This window comes from Phocoena phocoena, chromosome 2, assembly GCF_963924675.1.
Source record: "Phocoena phocoena chromosome 2, mPhoPho1.1, whole genome shotgun sequence".
Lineage (NCBI taxonomy): Eukaryota > Metazoa > Chordata > Mammalia > Artiodactyla > Phocoenidae > Phocoena > Phocoena phocoena.
In genome coordinates this window covers 100,602,366-100,622,239 of record NC_089220.1, presented here as the reverse complement: position 1 = coordinate 100,622,239, position 19,874 = coordinate 100,602,366, and the positions used below count along the sequence as shown (strand labels likewise).

At 45.0% G+C, this 19,874-nt stretch overlaps 1 non-coding gene across 1 annotated transcript; it reads left to right on the top strand.

Annotated features, from left to right (window-relative positions):
- Window positions 1-18,147: 18,147 nt before the first annotated feature.
- Window positions 18,148-18,277, top strand: LOC136119729 (small nucleolar RNA SNORA11). The gene has a single exon (XR_010655690.1). It is a non-coding gene; the product is annotated as a small nucleolar RNA SNORA11 (small nucleolar RNA).
- Window positions 18,278-19,874: the final 1,597 nt, after the last annotated feature.

The window sequence follows — 19,874 nt, the reverse complement described above, 5'->3', positions numbered from 1 at the left end:
AAATGAAGTTAAGGAGCACGCTAATGGAGAAGAAAACAGCTCTTCCCACATTTCAGGGGCGCCTGTGAGGTAACCCAGAAGCACCAATAAAAGGTTAAATTCCATTCCCTCCACCCCACTTAAGAAATCAGGGCTCTCTGTCACTTGCCATCAGCTCCCTTTGATAAGAGATGTTAAAAACCACCACCACCGTTAGAGGTGCCACCTTGCCAGGGCTCTCAGCCTCCCGGTACTGACTTTTGGGCTGGATAATTCTTTGTTATGGGTGCCATCCTGTGCATTGTAGGGTATTTAGCAGCATCCCTGGCCTCTATCCACTAGATGCTAGTAGCCACCACCACCCCTGGTCGTGACAACCAAGATGTCTCCAGATACTGCCAAATGTCCCCCAGTGGGGGCCCCATTTTTGAGAGCCACTATACTATGTCCAAGAGATGTGGCCCTAACAGCTCTATGAGGTAAGAGCTACATGCCCCTTGTACAGATGAGGAAACAACCCTGAAATGGATGAGGAACCTGCCCAGAACACCACACTCCTTGTGATGGGTAAATGTGGTTTCCAATTCAAGCAGGTGAGACCCCAGTGCTCTCACCCCACAGTGGGAAGATGGAACAAGAAGACCAGAGGCGGATCTACCTTCTACCAGCTCACATACTGAAATGTTAAACGGAGCCTTGCCCCGAGAAGATGGAGGTGGGCTTGAACCCTCCAGGGGTTTGATCCTCAAGTCCAAAGACAATGCGTTCTGCTTGCAAAAACAGTCCCAGCCGTGCCGAGAAGGCTGAAGGGCCTCCTTGACTCACAAAATAACCTGCAAGCTGAGAGTAGGCATGCCCTTTGAATAACAGTGCTTTAAGCACAAATACAAACGGCAATCACTGACCATGAGAGCCCGAAATACATTTTTTAAAACATGCCTTTATCAAGAATTCCCCCTTATTATTTTGGTGAAACATTCCCCCACAGTCTCACCCTTCTTAGCGCTCATCTCTCTTTCTGTTTAGAAATCACTGTGGCTGCTAGAGAGACACAGATGAAATACAAGACGGCACGTTTCAAAAAGCTGAATGACTTCTGTCCTTCCTCCTACAAAACTTTATGGAGCATCTAGTTTCTGCTACACACAGGGGTGCGAGGTCAGCTGAGAGAGCCCTCCGCTTTACAGGTCTGTTTACAGGTTTGGGGGGAGGGGGGTTCCTCTGACATGTTAGCAAAGGGCACTGATGGTGTTCTAATTGTTGAGATAAAGGCACGTGCAAGCAGTCAACAATTTGTGAAGAAATGAATGAGTGGGTGAATCGAGGGGACGAATGCAGAGCCCATGCACTAACCAGGGCTCCGGGTCCAGAGACGCACATCTCAGGGCCAGACAAGTTTGAACCCTGGATCCAACCACTTGGTAGCTGCACAACTTCGACAAGTGACCCAATTTCTCATGGCCTTCTTTCCCTCACCAGGAAAATGGGTTTATGATAGTACCCATCCCACAGAGCTATGTTGAACACTCTCAGACAAGGCTGGACGTAAATGCTCCAGAAGCATCTGCTATTATTGTGAGAATCACTGATCTGGGCAGGCCTCCTGGGAAGTCCGGTGACTCTTTTGCACCCCACCCAGCTGCTTCACGCCCAGGAAGCTGGACTCAAGGCAGGTATCCAGACCCTTAGCAAGAGGTGGTCATGCCCTGAGCAGACCAGACCTGAAGAACCAGCTAACTATTGGCTCTAATCCTCCCCCTGCTTCCCTACCTCCTCTCTCCCTCTAACCTTACACCCCATTCCACCCCACCCCACCCCAAAAAACAGCTTTCGGGTGGCTCAGGGCAGCACAGTTAGGGCTGAGCTGGCCTGACTACACGTGAAACAAAGGTGCTCAAGCCTCAAGCCTGAAACTCACAAGTAGGAAAAATCTTAAATTTGGTAAACTCCAGCCAGCAGTCCCTTTCCAAACTACTCTCTCTTATCTCTCCCTCCATTCTTTCTCTATCAGTTCCTCTCCAACTCTTAAAGCTTTCACTGTAATCACCACTCAGTAAACTTTCCAGGTTTTTGATATTTGATTAGGGCAAGGAGAGAGGCTAATCCACTTTTCAGCTGCTGCTGTACAATTCCAAGTCCCTGTTTTTAATAAGAAGGATAAAAATAGGCAAAATGGAGAAGCAAATTCTTTTTTTTTTTTTTACAAAAAGCTATCTGTAATACAACAAAGCTCAAAGATATGGATTAGTTCATAGGATATATTAGAACCTCTTTATGACTTTGGAAACTGGGCCATTTCTTTTTCCTCTGAAATAAAATCAAAAGAGAGGGCAGCCGTTAACAGCGTCTCAAACTCTGAACTGGAACCACAAAACTCCAGACCTCACCAGGTTCCTCACCTGGAAAATGGTATCAACAACACTGACGTTTCAGGATCCCTGGGAGGAGTCTTAGCTGCAGGGGGTCCTCTTCCCTGAATGGACTCCAATTTGCAAGGGAAAACAGAGTGCCAGTTTCAAATGCAACAAAATACGGGCTAGAAAGCCAGGGGGAGTCAGAAATAACACTCAGGAGAATTACTGAAGCCAAAACTAGAAAATCTTGATCATCTTGCCTCAATCCTCTAGCAAAGAGATAAGGGTGAAACATTATTAATAATTATTAGAAATAATTAGTATTATTAATAATAATAAAATAAAGATAATTAATAATAATTATTAATAATTCTGGAGAATTATTAAAGCCAAAGCTAGAAAATCTTGATCATCTTGCCTCAATCCTCTAGCAAAGAGATAAGCAAGGGTGAAAGATTATTAATAATAAAGGGGCTTTATAGACTTAAGAAAACTACAACGTATATAACAGCCTGAGCCATTATGTACTCTACCAAAGGCAAGCAGAAAGCCCTGTGATTGGACAGCAGGGGATAAACCCGCCCTATAAAACAAGAGGCTGAAATATTCCATGTTCATGACAAATGCCCTGTACTCTAATCCCAAACACTAACTCCATGATGACCCTTCCATGGAGCTGATCCTTCTTAGGGTGAAATATAGAGCTAGAGCCCACTGCAGTAATGGACACACACGCGGTAACCCTGTTTTCAACTTAACCTTTCCTAATTATAGCTCCGCACGCCTCTAAACCCTTCTGACCTGTAATTTTAAGAGCTTGAGGTACTTAACAATGCAGCAAAGTTTTGTTTTTGTTGCTAGTACCACATAAACAGGAACTGAACGTGCACGGCTTCGTTTTGCTCCAGAATATGCGACACTGAACTTTTGTTTTTAATCTCTTACCCAAGGACCAATTACCTCCAGAAATTCAGAGGTTTGCAGAACTTGAAGAAATGTGGAGACAATGTCTCTCTAACCTAGGATTTGGGATCCATTCAGAGCCTTTCTAAACAGCCTAATCTATCCTCTCCGTTTAAAGAACCAGAAAAATAGGATTTCATAGAATTTCCCTTGGGATGATAAGCCCGCAGTGATCTTCAGTCTAACATTACGCATCGTCCCGTAGAGGAAAACAGTAAATCAATCCAGATCTAAGGGGACTGTGGTGTTAGAAAAACAAGGCACAGAAAACTCAATTTCCCAATCAGTTCTGCTTTAGAGGCACAAGGAGCAGTGGAAAGGCCTCAGCTTTGAATTCAGGCAGACCCGAGAGCTCTGGAACCTCAGCTCCGCCACTCCTCTAGAGCGCCTGAGCTGCCCAGGATCTCTTTGGGCCTCAGTTTCCTCATCTGTAAAATGAGGCCGCTTCCACCTGCCCCTCAGGAACGTACAGGTTTTAAAGCAACAGAGGGCAAGTGCCCCGCTCGCTACCTGACACGTGAAAGGTGGACAGTCAACAAATGTAACTACTCTTACAACCCTGGGGTGATAAGTCCTGTGAGTCCGTTGTTTGGAAACCACCTTCCCAAGGAAAAGCAGTGTGAAGTCCAGTTTCCTGTCTGTCCAAGGAAACCTGAGCTAAAGGGACAACAGTATGATAAAAGAACGAACATCCACACACGGGCCGGAGCCGCAGACAAGAACCGACCCACCTGCTCTCAAAGTACAATGGCTGCTGCTACCCTCCTCCCAGCTCAGTTGCAAAGGAGGGGTAGCCTCTACTCACTAAGCTGAGGTTGCCAGTTACCATCATGGCAAAAAGGGATCCAGCCAAGTACTCCACCAGCTTCCCAACACCGGTCGTATCCCTGCACTGCTTGCCTAAGTACTCCTTAAGCAAATCGCATCTGGCAGAATCCTAACTCCTCCTTCCTCACTCCTCACTTTCCCTTGGCAGGATCGGCGTACAAACCCCTCTCGTCCATCAGAAAAGTATCTGAAGTCAATTATTTAAAACTTGACGTAGGGACTTAATAAAATAATTTAAACCCAAGAAGAGCTTTTCTTGTGTCTGCTCTGCCAATGAATTGACAAGGTATCTATACGCCCAGGGGAGGCGAGCCAGGTGGTACCCGGCTCCCCCCACAGTTCTTCATGCTCATCGTGCGTCTAAGAGTTCCCAACTTACTGTAACCCCCAGTTTACATCTCCACCAGATTTCAAGCTCCATACCCCGTTTACCACGAGATCGGTGAATGATAACAGAGCTTAGTAAGGACTGGGGGCTTCATAAGAACTGAATTTGTTATATGACTGAATAAAGAAACAACAAAAACAACAGTTTGGTATGAATTTAAGATGAAGCACTCTCTCTCCCAGGGATATTGGTTTGGGGGACGGAGGACAGTGCCTGAAGAAGGAAGGAAAGTGGGGTCGGACTGGGGCATTTGACTGAAAACTCCAATCAGCTTCCTCTACGTGAGAAAGCCGGTCAACCCTGGTGCTCTTTCCATCAAATCCCCCTTTCTTCTCTTCTACTTTCAGGGTTTTCAAGGTATAACTTGTTTCTTGATAACAGCAATGTCATGTGACAGAATAAAGTAAGCACTTGGTCATTCATGGAAAATTACCCAATTTTCAATTCCCCTTGAACTTTGTTTTTCTCCTCTGATGCCAACCTTTCAGCCATTTCACTGCCCTTTAGTGCCAGGATCAGAGGAGGAAAAGAAAGGAAGAGCACAAGATCAGTTGTGTTTTTTAAAAGGGTCAATGGCACCTCTTAGATAAATGGGTTGCAGGCAGGGCTGGGGACAGAGGGAGTTAAGGAGTCCATTGAATTCTTTAAACCATCCCCAACCCCATCAATACAAGCAAATTAACTATCCCTACGTGAAGGGGAAAAAAAAAAAGCCAATAGGGAAGTCTATTCTTAACACAAACCAAAGATCAGTCTTCTGAATGCTGCATACCCTTTCTTTAAATAAAGAAGCCCCTCACTAACTCTTTCTTCACTTACTTTCTTCTAATCACTTTAGAATATCAGAGTTACTACTAAAAAGGGAGAAATGCTTAAATAAATCTGTTAGGTCCATAGTTACACATACTTTTTCTTGCTTTTTTTTTCCAGAATGTACCATTATATTCATAGTTTAACCACTGCTGTTCAGGTGCAACTTTTCAGGCACTAGGAGCTCGACAGCATCATCAAGTCAACATTTTGCCCCTAAATGGAGATAAGATTAGCAAGTTAACGAACCAGTCAGTAACATGGCTTCATTTTGTTGGCCTGGTCCAAAAAAAACAAAAACCTCAACAGTAGGAAAACACTTTCCATATGGTCTTCTTCCCCCAAAGGTTGAGGATTCCGGCCAGGGGCCACCCTGTGAGACCATGCCCTCCACATAACCTCCATTCTCAAGCCAAGACAGTTAAGCCCAATGCTACCGCGGCCTCACTTCCAGCAACTGAGCACAGGGATAGGAGCAGCACATGGTAATGGAAGATGGGAAAGAGAGAGAAACCAACTGGGACCAAACTCTACCATTTTGAATTTTTTCAAAATGAATGTTCTTTTGACTCACGTTAGGAGCTAGAAATGAACACAAACTTTCCTCCAACTCTGGAGGGCATTCTCTTAAAAGAATGTCACACACCACTACTAATAAAAATGTCACACAGAGGGCCAGCGCCTAAGAAAAAAATGAAATCCACTGGTTTGTGGCCACGTAGCATACAGGTGGGAATCGAATACAAACATCATACTTAGGTACCACAGTAAATTAACCAAGATCCCAGGAGACTGTCACAATAACACACTATAAGAAAACATATACTCAAATTCAGCCAATGTATACATATATTCGATTTTTCCTTATGCCTATTTCCCTACCATTTTTAAGATTAGACAAGTGGCAAAGGTCTCACCTCAGATGTGTCATACTACTGTAGGCACCAATTCCCTAACTCAGATATTATGCTATCAACAAGAAATATACACTGTGTTAATTACATCTGCAGGGCTTAATCACACAGTGGGAATAAGCCCGATCTACAAGCCGGATCTACACAATGAAGCTTAACACACGTGTTAACACCATATCAACTACAAAATAATAAGGACCTTGTCAGCTTGCATTCTTAAAAAATTTCCCCACACATTTATGCAGAATCATAATCTGTGCCAGAGGATCTCCAAAAGCTGATGGATTCCTAAATTATTTTTCCTCCTTTTAATCTGAAATCCTTTCCAAATAGGACAAGTCAAACGATCACTTAGTTTCCCTGAATAAGAACCCTGTAGCATAACCTTGACCCTTGCAAGGACTTCATGACTTTAATCCCTCCACTGTCACCTCCTTGGCAGAAAGTGCACTAGCAGTATTTTCTGTGAAGAGAGGTAGAAGCAGAGGGAACTCCAGAAAAACGTACCATCTGCAGTTTAAAGTTGGAAAGCACCAGCCCACAGGTTTTTCAGGTGCAAAGGTGGATTACACAAGGCAGAATCGAGAGCAGCTGAGATGATCTCCTCTTAACAGTTCAGAAAGTGGGTGTGGAAAGCGAAAAGCACAACCCAAAGCACATGAGAATCACCTGGCTTTCTAAATGCCATTGCTCAGGCTGCGCCCCAGACCAGCTAAATCAGGATCTCTAGAGGTGGGACCTAGGCATCAGAATTTTTTAAAACTCTCTAGACGTGCAGCCAAGTTTGAGAACCAATACCCAAAAGAAATCCGCAACGTGTTTTGAACAGCGCGTTGTGAGAAGCGTTGGAAAGGCACCGCAGCCTTGGGGTGAAGGGGTAGACACAGAGTAAATATACAAAGTTTTTTTTAAAAAATCCTCTGTAACTAACTCCAACATGACAGCCAAGCACCTGTGTAGAGGCCAAACAGTGATGCAACTTGGAAAAGTCCCTTGGAAAGCTAGGATGTGTGCCGTACGTGAGGCGGGGTCTTTCAGGACGACCTGCCTGGACCGGGAAAGCCAGGGAGAGAGGGACGCCCACCCGCCCTTTCTTTTCAAAGGATGGTCGAGACCAGCACGCCCAGAAATAAAGTAAAACAGAGTCGACAGGGACCGAGGTGCTCGCTTGGGTCCGGGAGGAACCCTGGCTCACTCGCAGCAGTCACTCGAGCCCGAGGGTCGAGGCAAGGGTGCTAAGGCTGCCAGCCCCTCTTCACCACACGGCGGTCTCGGAGCCCCTCCCTCGCCCCGGCCCCGACGCGGGCCCCCAGGAACCCGACCATCTGTCCTGCACGTCTCCCCGCCAGGGCGCGCGAGCGGGAGCCAGGAGCGCACTTTACAGCCCCGGGACCCGCGCGCCTGGCGGCCGGCGCGGCGCGTCGCGCGGCTCAGACGGCGGGCCCGAGCCCCTCCGGACCCCGCCGCCCACGATGACACCTCGGCCTCCCAGTCCGAATCCCCGCGCCCGCTCCCGGCTCACTTACCACCACCGCCGCCGCCGCCGCCCGGGTCCCGCTCCAGCCGCAGCCAGCAGAGCCCGGCCCGAGTGCAGGGACCGCGGCGCCGCCAAGAGGCCGGGCGAGCCCGGGCCCCGCCCCGCCCGCCCTCGGGGAGGAGGGGCTGGGGCCGGGGCCGCCCGGGGTTGGGGAGCCCGGCGCACGCCCCCCCGCCCCAAGCCCGAGCCGGCTAGTCCCGCCCGCTCCAGCAGCTCGGCGGGCCGTCCCTGCACTCCCGCGTGCCCTCGTGCCGCCCCGGCCCTCGGGACAAGTCTCCCCACACCCCGACACTTCGCCTACTCGGCTCGGCCGGGACGCGCCCGCCCCTCTGCCAGCACCTCTTCCCCATCCCACCCCATCAGGCCTCACACTCCTCTCCAGCTACGCTTTGTCCTCACCCTTCCCCAGATAGGAATGTCCTCCCACCTCCCCTCCGCCGTCCCCGGTACTCTTCACCTCCGAGCCCCGGCAGTTCCAAATTCCCTGTCTCCTGGGAGCCTTGCCTGTTTCGCACCCCCGACTTCCCTTCTGTCCCTTCCCCACGGCCCCTTGGCCCAGTTTTCTCCCTACCCTTACAGGCAGACTTTTTCTCCCTACCTGGTCAGAAACTTTAAGGTATAACTTTTCTCCTACCACAATCAAATCTGCAAGTGTTTATTGAGCACCTACGAAGTCTAGAAATACTGGTGGAGGGGTCGCCAATAATAAATGTCCGTCCCTGTTAGGGAGGCAGGGAAGTGAGATGCCTAAGGTCACACAGCTGATGGTAGTAGGACTGGGATTAGAAGTCAGATTTCTGGTATCTAGTTGAGGCCCGCTCCAGGGGAAACTGCAGAATGCCGACCAGCTGCGGGAATTTGAGCAAAAAACATTTTCTTACCTGTGAAATGGGAGGATACCCACCCCTCCAGGTTGTGAAGATTACCTAAGAAAACAGGCGTGGAATATCACACAACCTGTGCTAATAAGTAAATGTTTGTTGACGTATGGAATGAAATAGACACTTGAAAATTCAATAATTTAAAATTACAATATAGAAAGACAAAAAGTAATAGTGAATGCAAGAAAATATTGGCAAATCATATCTGATAAGGGATTAATATCCAAAATATATAAAGAACTCATACAACTTAATAAGAAAAATACAATCTGATTTTAAAGGGGGCAGAGGATCTGAATAGACATTTTTCCAAAGAAAACGTACAGATGGTCAACAGGTAGGAGAAAAAGTGCTCAGCAATCATCAGGGAAATGCAAATCAAAACCACAATGAGCTATCACCTCACACCTGTTCAGAATGGCTATTATCAAAAGGTCAAGAGATAACAAGTGTTGGTGAGGATGTGAGAATGTAAATTGGTTTCAGCCACTATGGAAAACAGTGTGGAGGTTCCCCCTAAATTAAAAATAGAACTACCATATGATCCAGCAATTCCACTTCTGGGTATTTATCCAAAGAAAATGAAAACTCTAACTTGAAAAGATATATGCACCCCCAATGTCACTGCAGCACTATTTCCAATAGCCGAACTATGGAAGCAACCTAAGTGTCCCTTGATGGATGAATGGCTAAACAAGATATAGTATAAACATACAATGGAATATTATTCAGCCATAAAAAGAAGGAATATTATTCAGCCATAAAAAAGGAAATCCTGACATTTGTGACAACATGGATGGACTTTGAGGGTATTGTGCTAGGTGAAACAAGTCAGAGAGAGACAAATACCATATGATCTCTCTTATATGTGGAATCTACAAAAACAAACAAAAAAGAATAAGCTCACAGATACAGAGAACAGATTGATGGTTACCAGGTGGGAGGAACTGAGGGGGTTCAAACGGGTGAAGGGGGTGAAGGGAGTAAAAAGTAAAAACTTTCAGTCATAAAATAAGTCATGTGGGTGTAATGTACAGCGTGGTAACTATAGTTGATAATACTGAATTACATATTTGAAAGCTGCTAAGAGATTAGATCCTAAAAGTTTTCAGCACAAGGAAAAAAATCTTTGTAACTGGAAGTTAACTAGACTTATTGTGGTGATCATTTTGCAGTATATACAAATATCGAATTATGTTGTACACCAGAAACTAATATAATGCCAAATGTCACTTATACCTAAAAAAACAAACAAACATTTAAAATAATAGTGATGGGGGTGGTGGGGAGATTTGGATTCTACTTATCCAAAAGAGGCAACAATGGTCAAAGGAGACTTTTTGGAGAAAGTGGAGTTGAGCTATCCTAGAAATAATGGATCCAGATGCAGCTGAGTCCAGGAAGACACCCAAGGTGGACAGGGTGTGTGAACAGTATTCAGAGTGTGGTCTGGCTTTTCCTGAATGGAAGCTGCCTGTAGGGAATCATACTAGAATGGGGGATGGGGCCAGATGGTGGAAAAGGCATCCAGTATCAAAGTGAGGGGGCTCAAGTTAACCAACCAGCATTTGGATCCCTCAAAATGGCTGGAATGGAACTTGCATCCTACAGAGGGCACTTAAATGACCCTGGAAACCTGGGATGGCAGAAACCGGCAGCCCAGAAACCAGCAAAGTGATGAGAGGGGATTGCAGCAGGGAGGGAGAGGGAAGAAAAAATTTCCAAAGAAGACCCCTAGGAGTTGGGGAGCAAATGTGTGCAGTGTGGGAATGGAAAAAGCAAAGACAAAACTGAGGCTTCAAGGCTGGTGGCTTGGAGCACCTTAAATAGGCATGATTGTTTTATGAGGGATGATGAAGTTTCCATGGACTGTGAGGTAATGATGGCACTTTTCAGTGGAAATGCCCCCCAGGCAGCAGGAGGCGGGGTTGGGAAGTACAGGGTAAAGGAGAGTAAGGACTGGACCAGGCGCCAGGAGAAGAGAGTGAAGTTCCCTCACTCAGGGCTCAGGAAGCAGCGGGTACCAGCCAAGGGAGAAGGAGAAGGGTCCCGGAGAGCTGTCAGGAAGAACCAGGGAAGTCTCTGATAGAAGCCAAAGGATGAGCAGTTCATGAAGGAGAGGGTGGTGCCGAACGCCACAAATCTACTTCTAGACCTTCACACTAGGAGCCGTACGAAGTATGCTCTCGGTACATATTTGTTAACTGTCGAAAAAGCATTTAATCAGCAACTGACCCCCACTTCCAGGCAGGTATTTTCCTGATAACAAAAAAAAGGAGAGTGGGCTTCCCTGGTGGCGCAGTGGTTGAGAGTCCGCCTGCCGATGCAGGGGACACGGGTTCGTGCCCCGGTCCAGGAAGATCCCACATGCCGCGGAGCGGCTGGGCCCGTGAGCCATGGCCGCTGAGCCTGCGCGTCCGGAGCCTGTGCTCCGCAATGGGAGAAGCCATGACAGTGAGAGGCCCGCGTACTGCAAAATAATAATAATAATAATAATAATAATGAGAGCCACTGGGGGCAAGGAAAGAAGCGGAGTGGAGATCAGTTTATTAGAGAAATTGCTTTTGAGGCTGCTGCTATCAAGATGCAGCTCAAGCCCCTTCAACCTCAATGGAAAACAAACCTCCCCCCTGCCAAGGCTAAGTATTTTTGTTCATTTGTGACGGCCAACACCTTCTAACAAGGAATTTCTCCTTCCAGAACACATTTTTCTTGGATATGTCTAAAGCCAGGTGTGACTATTTAGTGGCTCGGCCTTGAACTAATGAAAACTAGAATTTAGTTTATCTTGCAGAAGTAGATATGATTTATTTTCCTAGAACTTAAGCGTAAGGACTTACCTTAGGGCTATGAGCCGGTTAACTCAAGAGCAGGTTGAGGGCCACAGACTGGTGATTCCCTTTGCCCACAGTCCTGTGATCAAGGTGACCGTGATTACAGCAGGAACTTGGATTTCTTGAGCAACTTGAGGAATTTCACATTTAATATTTAAATGTCAGAACAACCTGGTAGATGTTCTCATCCCCATTTTAAAGATGAGGGAGTTGAGGCTCAGAAAAGCCACACAATTTGCCCAAGATCGAATTCTTAATTACTAAGTGGAGGAGCAGCCTCCACTGCTCCTGGATCTGTCAGGACTGGAGCTTTGCTGGAGAGTCACAGACTTCAGACTGGAAGGCCTCTAGGGGATGACTGATCCCAAGCCATCCTCCTCTGTTTCAGACCAGGGTTTCTGAAAGGAGTTCCCTGCTGGAAGCCAGGGAAACTTCAGCACATAGAGCAGCCACAACAAGTTCTGACGTAGCTTTCTCTCCCCCTCTCCCCCTCCTCCCTCCCCCTCCTCTCTCTCTCTCTCTCCTCCCTCTCTCTCTCTCCCTCCTCCCTCTCTCTCTCCTCTCTCCCTCCTCCCTCTCTCTCCTCTCTCCCTCCTCCCTCTCTCCTCTCTCCTTCCTCCCTCTCTCTCTCCTCTCTCCCTCCTCCCTCTCTCTCTCCTCTTTCCCTCCTCTCTCCTCTCTCCCTCCTCTCTCCCTCCTCCCTCTCTCTCTCTCCTCCCTCTCTCTCTCTCTCCTCTCTCCCTCCTCCCTCTCTCTCTCCTCTCTCCCCCCTCCTCTCTCCCCCCTCCCCCTCTCTCTCCCCCCTCCCTCTCCCCCCCTCTCTCTGCCCCTCTCTCCCCCCCCCCCCCCCCCCTGTCTCTCCTCTGTCTCTCCCCCCGCCCCCTCTCCCCCTCCTTCAGTTTCACACACAGCTCTTATAGGTATTGGCCTCCTCTGAGCCCCGCCCTGTGCCAGCTGAGCCCAGCACTGATCTGTCCCCTGTTCCCCAATCCCTTCCATGAAATTCAAGGACGCAGAGATTGATATCCATAGGCCTTTCCCTTGCCATGAGAATTCCAGAGTTTGTGCCAACATGAGGAAGATGACTTTTAAAATATGGATATGGGTTTGGAAAGAGGGCAAGGGGGCAGCAAGGTATGTGTCACTCAGTCTTAGGAAGCTGCCCACCGGAGGGGCCAGGTAACAGCTGAGCTGGGGCATGAGAGGACAACATAGCCCAGGCAGAGAGCCCCACGTTGGTGGGGACCAGAGTCTCCCCGGGCCTCTGGCTCAGGGCCAACGTTTCTTTTTTTCTCTGAGCTCTCCAGTCTATTCTGACCTTAGGGACCTGGTCAGTGGCTCTGAATCAAACATCAGCAAGGTACTGGATATTTGGATGGAAGACAAGACACTCAAGCATGCGTTTTAGGCTGTCACTGGCAACACAGGAAAATTTACAGGTAGCTGGTTGAAACAGGATGGAGATCCCCTGAACCATCTGTAGGGGACACGGCATGACAAAGGGAAATTTAGGCACCATTATCGCCAATACCAAGTGCAGACATCACTGACATATTTCAATGTGCTAACTTAATGTGAACTGAACAGCTATATTTAGGGATATTCAAAGACGTACCCTTATGCTGGTCCTTTTAATACATGGCTGCATTACGACTTACATGGGCCTTGGGCACTTTCGTGTGTGTGCGCCTGTGTTTGTATAATTGTATACATATAATTATATATGAATTGTATATATAATTGTATATATAAAATTATATAAATTAAATTAAAAAATATATAAATTGTATTATATAGTTGTATATATAATTATATATATAAACTGTATATATATATATAAAATTGTATTTTATGAAGGCATTGATATAAAAAAATATTTTGATATTATATAGTAACACGTTTTCTTCCACCTTAAAGTTCATTTTTTCTCCTAATTTTAAAATAAATTAAACATTTTTGTGGAGCCCTGAAATTATTTGTGGGCCCAGGCACTGTGGCAGCCCTGCTTATATCCTGAGGGTTTCTGTCCTACACTGAATGCCTGGGGAAATTTTAAAAAGAGCTTTTCATGGAACTCTACCCCAGGCCAATTAAACTGAAGGCTCCAGGGGTGGGTCAAGGCACCCTATTTGTGGCACTAAGAAAAAATCTCCCAGGTGATTCCAGTGTGCAGACAGGATTGTAATACTAGCTCTAATAGTATTTTCCTCATAGGACCTTAAGTTTCTCAATAGCAAATTCTCCATTGCTTTTTTTTTTTTTTTTTAAGATACTATCCTGGGCTCCCCTAGTGGCTCAGTGGTTGAGAGTCCGCCTGCCGATGCAGGGGACACGGGTTCGTGCCCTGGTTCAGGAAGATCCCACATGCCGCGGAGCAGCTGGGCCCGTGAGCCGTGGCCGCTGAGCCTGCGCGTCCGGAGCCTGTGCTCCGCAACGGGAGAGGCCACAACAGTGAGAGGCCCGCGTACCGCAAAAAAAAAAAAAAAAAAAAAAATACTATCCTTTGAGGCTGGAGATGGACCACTGTATCTTATTTCTATCAGTGAAAATCTACTTTACATCACAGTGGGACAATGTTTATGAAATTTTAACCCCTCCCCGCTTTTTGCTCTTTGTAGCTCTACCTCTCCTTTCCAAGCCCCTGTTTGCCCGTTGCCTTCAGGGTGAGATGTGACAGGGTGGAAGGTAGAAAAGGAAGGAATCTCAGAGTGGGGGTTTTCAAAGGTCTCTAGACTGGGAAGTCTCTGGGTCTAGACCAAAAGTTGCGTAAATGTGGGGCTTATGTGTGGGATTTGCTCTGGGAAACTAGAAAATATTATTCTAGACTAGGGGGGAGGGGAGACTAAGAGGGAGTGGGATGAAGAAACCATTCAAACAGAAATAAGAAAAAAATGGATAGAAGGGCCACTGCGGGCAACTTGAGGGAGAACCAAGGAGCCAGGCAGCCTCCATGACTTGCCAGCTGCCCCTCCAGGTGAGGGTGAAGCTTCCCTTCCTCCACAGTCACCCTTTGCCTAGTGACCACCCAGGAGGGGGATGCCCACTCACGGCAGAGATTTTACACACTCCCCTTCTCTTAATCCTGGGTGCTCCATTCCCACTGTAAAATAGTCTAGAACATTCTTAAGCCCTGAGAAGAAGGATGGAGCTCAGGACACCACACACTCTAGTAAGATGTCCTGGATATTTTCCTAGGATTACAAAATTCTTAGAAAATGTAGAAATGAAAGATGACTCTCACAAATTGTTTCATTGCTTTCATACTCACACTTAATACCAGAAAAAGATCTATCCAGTCAGCACTAAAATTCAGACACCTTAGAATTATAACTTCCTTAATGGATATAACAAAGGTTGAAAACATTTTAGGAAGGAAAGTGACCTACATTCGATATTTTGTAGACTGCTAAGTATGACAATAAGGGACATATAGAAGAACAGTATAATGTAACAAACTGAATTTGGCCAGAACATTCTCTGGGAAGGGAGTTTATAGGATCATACAACATCTACCTTAATTACATACCTGTCCAAAAGATAGAACACAACAGGAAGGATATAGTTTAAACTAGCTTGGAGGGATATAAAATAGTTACCTTGTTATAAACTTCAGTTGTTACATACCAGCAGGGGACAAAGCATTTGTTTTCTGTTTTAAATTTTGTTTTCCAAAAGCAACATTACTATGGACTTGCAATCAATGGGAAGAGATTTTTCAAAAAAGGATATTTTATTGCTTCTGAAATATAGTAGCGAGAGTGCCAATGTTGCCGAGTCTACATTTCTTTCTTCAGCTGTTAAAATTTGATAAAACCGATAGTTTTCAAAACATTATGTTTTGGTGAAAAATTTTTGCAGATGGATGGTGGCGATAGTTGTACAACAACATAAATGTACTTGATGCCACTGAACTATACACTTAAAAATAGTGTACATGGTAAATTTGATGTTTTGTAGGTTTTATCACAATTTTTAAAAAGGAATAAAGAGGGCCTTCCCTGGTGGCTCAGTGATTAAGAATCCACCTGCCAATGCAGGGGACACGAGTTCGAGCCCTGGTCTGGGAAGATCCCACATACCGCAGAGCAACTAAGCCCGTTTGCCACAACTACTGAGCCTGCGCTCTAGAGCCCACGAGCCACAACTACTGAGCCCACGTGCCACAACTACTGAAATCCGTGTGCCTAGAGCCCATGCTCTGCAACAAGACAAGCCACTGCAATGAGAGAAAGCCCACACGCAGCAATGAAGACCCAATGCAGCCATAAATAAGGTAAATAAAGGAATAAAGAGTCCCTGTTTCCAGATTGCAGGAGGAAAAAGCATAAAAGCATTGTGTTTGTGGTTTTGATTGTGTGTGTGTACACATATACGAAAAAAGGAAGAGAGGCAATAAAAAATAGTTTTCTGATGATTTGTATCTGGCTGATGGAAATGTAAACATACGAACATCAGTGCATGTTTAAGACCTTGTAAGCTAGTGAAAGCACCTGAGAAATGTAGAAAAACTGAGTCTTACTTTATAAAACATTACAAGCTACTTAGCTCATGCTAAGAAAAGGAATCGCAGAATCACTTATAACATTTAGCATCTTGTTCAAGGCCCAACTAGTCATGCTCTCCTCCAGTCTTATACCTGGTCCCTGCCATTCAAAGCACCCACAGCCAAAAGAAAAAACTCCACACAAACAGACAACAAACGCATCTTATGAAATCTCCAAAAGTTACCAACATATTTTGAAATTTTTGCTGTTCAGTTGAACTATTGGAGAGGCATCAACAAAGCAGTATTAAGATACATAATAAACTCTTTACATAGACCTGGATATTACGACACAATTTGTTGAAATGGGGTTGATGACGGTATGAGGAAAGATATCTATTACCCAATATATTTCCAACAACTCCACCAGTAATAAAAATGCCAGTTCCATCTACTCTGCCTGATTCTGATGTCTGTTTCAATAGGTAAAGACCTGGGAAGTGGGGCGGGAGGAGCTTCTATGTGCCAGGCACTGTCCTGGGGTTTTATATTCATTATTTCATACAGTCCTGACAATAACCCAGACAATATTGTTATACCCATTGTGCAAGGAGGAAAGTAGAATGCAGAGATTATATAATTTGTTCAAGATTGCACAGCTAGCAAGTGACAGGGCTAGGATTCCCAAACCAGGTCTGACCAACTCCAGAGGCTGTGTGCTTAATCTCTATGATACACCATATGTCTATAGAGCTAACCCTGTTATACATAATGTTTATTTTAGAATGCATTTTCCTTTCCATTATAAAAGTAACTCAGACCTTCCAGGTCAAGGTGGCTGAGTGTGCACAGACTGAAACATTCCCTTCTACTACAAACACAGAAATAAATGAAAGACAAAACCCCCAAATGGAATGAAAACCTGTAGCTATAGGGGCTGCTACTGGGAACTCATGGGGAGCTAAGGTCAGGTATGTGCTAAGAACCAAGGCTTCAGTGCCATACTCACCTTACTCAGGGCAGTGGCAGACTGAACTGAGAGCCCTGGGTGTGAAGTCAGGGCTGGACAGCATGCTCTCTGCTCAAGAATATAGACTAAAATAGCTTGCTTAGATTTGTAAACAGAAATCTACCCCTTGCCCACAGCAGCACAAGGGTATAGGGGCACTTACATGACCGGAAACTGACTCACACCCAATATACAAAATTTAGTCTCTGCCCAGAGCAGGAACAGGAGACTACTAACCTAAGATCAAATTTAAAGACAGAATCTGCAACCAGGAAACTATCCAACAGTGAAGAAGAAAACTCCTTGCGCAAAGAGCTCGCAGATAAAATGACAAAATGCATGAGCCCATCTAGTGCCATGAAAAAGAGTGAACCAATACAATAACTCATGCTAGCAAAAATGAGGAGAAGACCTTGAAAGAATTAGAATATGCATACATAAGTATATATTATTAAAATCCTCTGAGAGAAAATAAAGGATGGTATTCATAAATCAAGAAGAGGAAACTATGAAATGAGAAGAGGCAGATACTGAAAAGAACTAACTGGAAATACTGAAAATTTTAAAACAATCATTTAAATAGAAGGTATACTCAGCAGTTTGGATATACCCAAACTTACAGTTAATAAATTACAAAATCTAACTGAGGCAAGTACCGAAAACTCAGTCTAAAGAAATAAAGATGGAAAATAAGTTGAGACTTCCAATTGTAAAGAATAAGAGTTCCTGAAATGGAGAACAGAGAACATAAGGGTGATGAAAGATTTAAATGCCTGAGAACATCCCAGAATTGAAGAAAGACATGAGTCCTCAGGTTTAAAATGTCCCATTAATTGAGAACATCAATGCTAAAGAGAAAATATTAAAAGGTATCAGAAAGAAAAGACTACTCAGACTGACAACAGACTTTTCCTCAGCAAGAATAGATAACAAAGGATAATGAATAATAATCATGAATGGGCTGAGGGAAAATTAGAGTGAACTTTGTAAGTGAGAATTCTATACCCAAATAAGCTATTATTCAAGAGCAAAGGTGAAATAAAGACATTTTCAGAATACAAGATTATATTTCCTACAGAATCCTGCTAAGAGAAATATGTAAAAACAATGAAGAAATAAAATGCCAGATGAAACAGAAAACACATTGGTTAAAAAATGTTGTAAATCAGGGTGTGCTCAGAGCAGGGGGTCTGAAGAAATGGCTCACCTGTTTACAACACACCCGACAGGAATCAGGGTTCATTGTGACAAGGGGCACAAAACTTGTGGTCTTCCTATGAACAGATACCCAACACATATCCACCCTTCACCTGCACGTGGCTGCTGGGCAGGACCAGTGGAACAGGGCTCAGTACTGGAAGGAAAGCTACAGTATTTAGTGGTGGTGTTTGCCACCTGGAGCCTGTCCAGTCCACGTGTGGCTGGCCCATGAGTGGTGTTATAGGCATAAAGGCTTTGAACCCCTCTCTTCAAGGAAAAAAGAAAAATAGATTCCGTGTATATGCCATTCTGGAAAAGGCAAAACAATGGAGACAATAATAAGATCAGTGGTTGCCAGGAGTTTGCAGGGGAGGGGAGATAAATACATAGAATACAGAAGTTTTTATGAGCGGTGAAAATACTTGGTATGACATTATAATGATTTTATGTCATCATATTTTGTCCAAAGCCATAGAACGTGCAACACTATTCACTTCATAAAGCGAACCCTAAGATGAACTAGGGACTTTGGTGATTATGATGTGTCACTACAGTTCAGCCTTAGTTTAAAAAGTCTTAAAAAGAACTAACACTCAGGGTAGACGTTTTTGGCAAAACCTCTGTTTCACTTTTATATATGTATACACATTATATATGTGTTTGTTGGACTGTGATGTAAAATGTGCTTTTTAGAATAAAAAAGTTCACAGGTTACTGTAGTTACACTGGCAAATAAAAGCACAAATGAATCGAAAAAGAAAAAAAAATGTTGTAAATCTAAATAAATGTTGACTCTACCAATGATAACAATAATTTTTGAAACTGGGATCCGGGAAACAGAAGCAGAGAGAATAGAGTTGACCCTTGAACAACATGAGTTTAGCTTGTGAAGATCCATTTTATATATGGATTTCTTTCACTAAATATGTACTACAGTACTACAGAATCTGCAGTTGGTTGAAGCCATGGATGCAGAACTGTGGATACAGAGGACCAAGTTATATGTGGATTTTCCTCTGCGTAGAGAGTCAGCACCCCAACCATCATATTGTTCAAGGGTCCAGAACACGGTCCACTGTAATTCCTAACTCATTCTATGAGGCCAGCATACCCTAATGCCAAAACCAGATAAAGACAGTACAAGAAAGGAAAATGAGAGACTAATAATTCTCATGAATATAGATACAAAAAGTCAACAAAATATGAGCAAATCAAACCCAGCACAGTATTAAGAGAACTATACATCGTGACTAAGTGACAGTTATTCTAGGTATGCAAGACTCATTCAACATTCAAAAATCAATCTAGCATCAAAAAGTCTACAAACGGGCTTCCCTGGTGGCGCAGTGGTTGAGAGTCCGCCTGCCGATGCAGGGGACACGGGTTCGTGCCCCGGTCTGGGAAGATCCCACATGCCGCGGAGCGGCTGGGCCCGTGAGCCATGGCCGCTGAGCCTGCGCGTCCGGAGCCTGTCCTCCGCAACGGGAGAGGCCACGACAGTGAGAGGCCCGCGTAACGCATAAAAAAAAAAAAAAAAAAAAAGTCTACAAACAATAAATGCTGGAGAGTGTGGAGAAAAGGGAAACCTCCTACATTGTTGCGGGGAATGTAAATTGGTACAGCCACTATGGAGAACAGTATGGAGGTTCCTTAAAATGCTAAAAACAGGACTACCATACGACCCAGCAATTCCA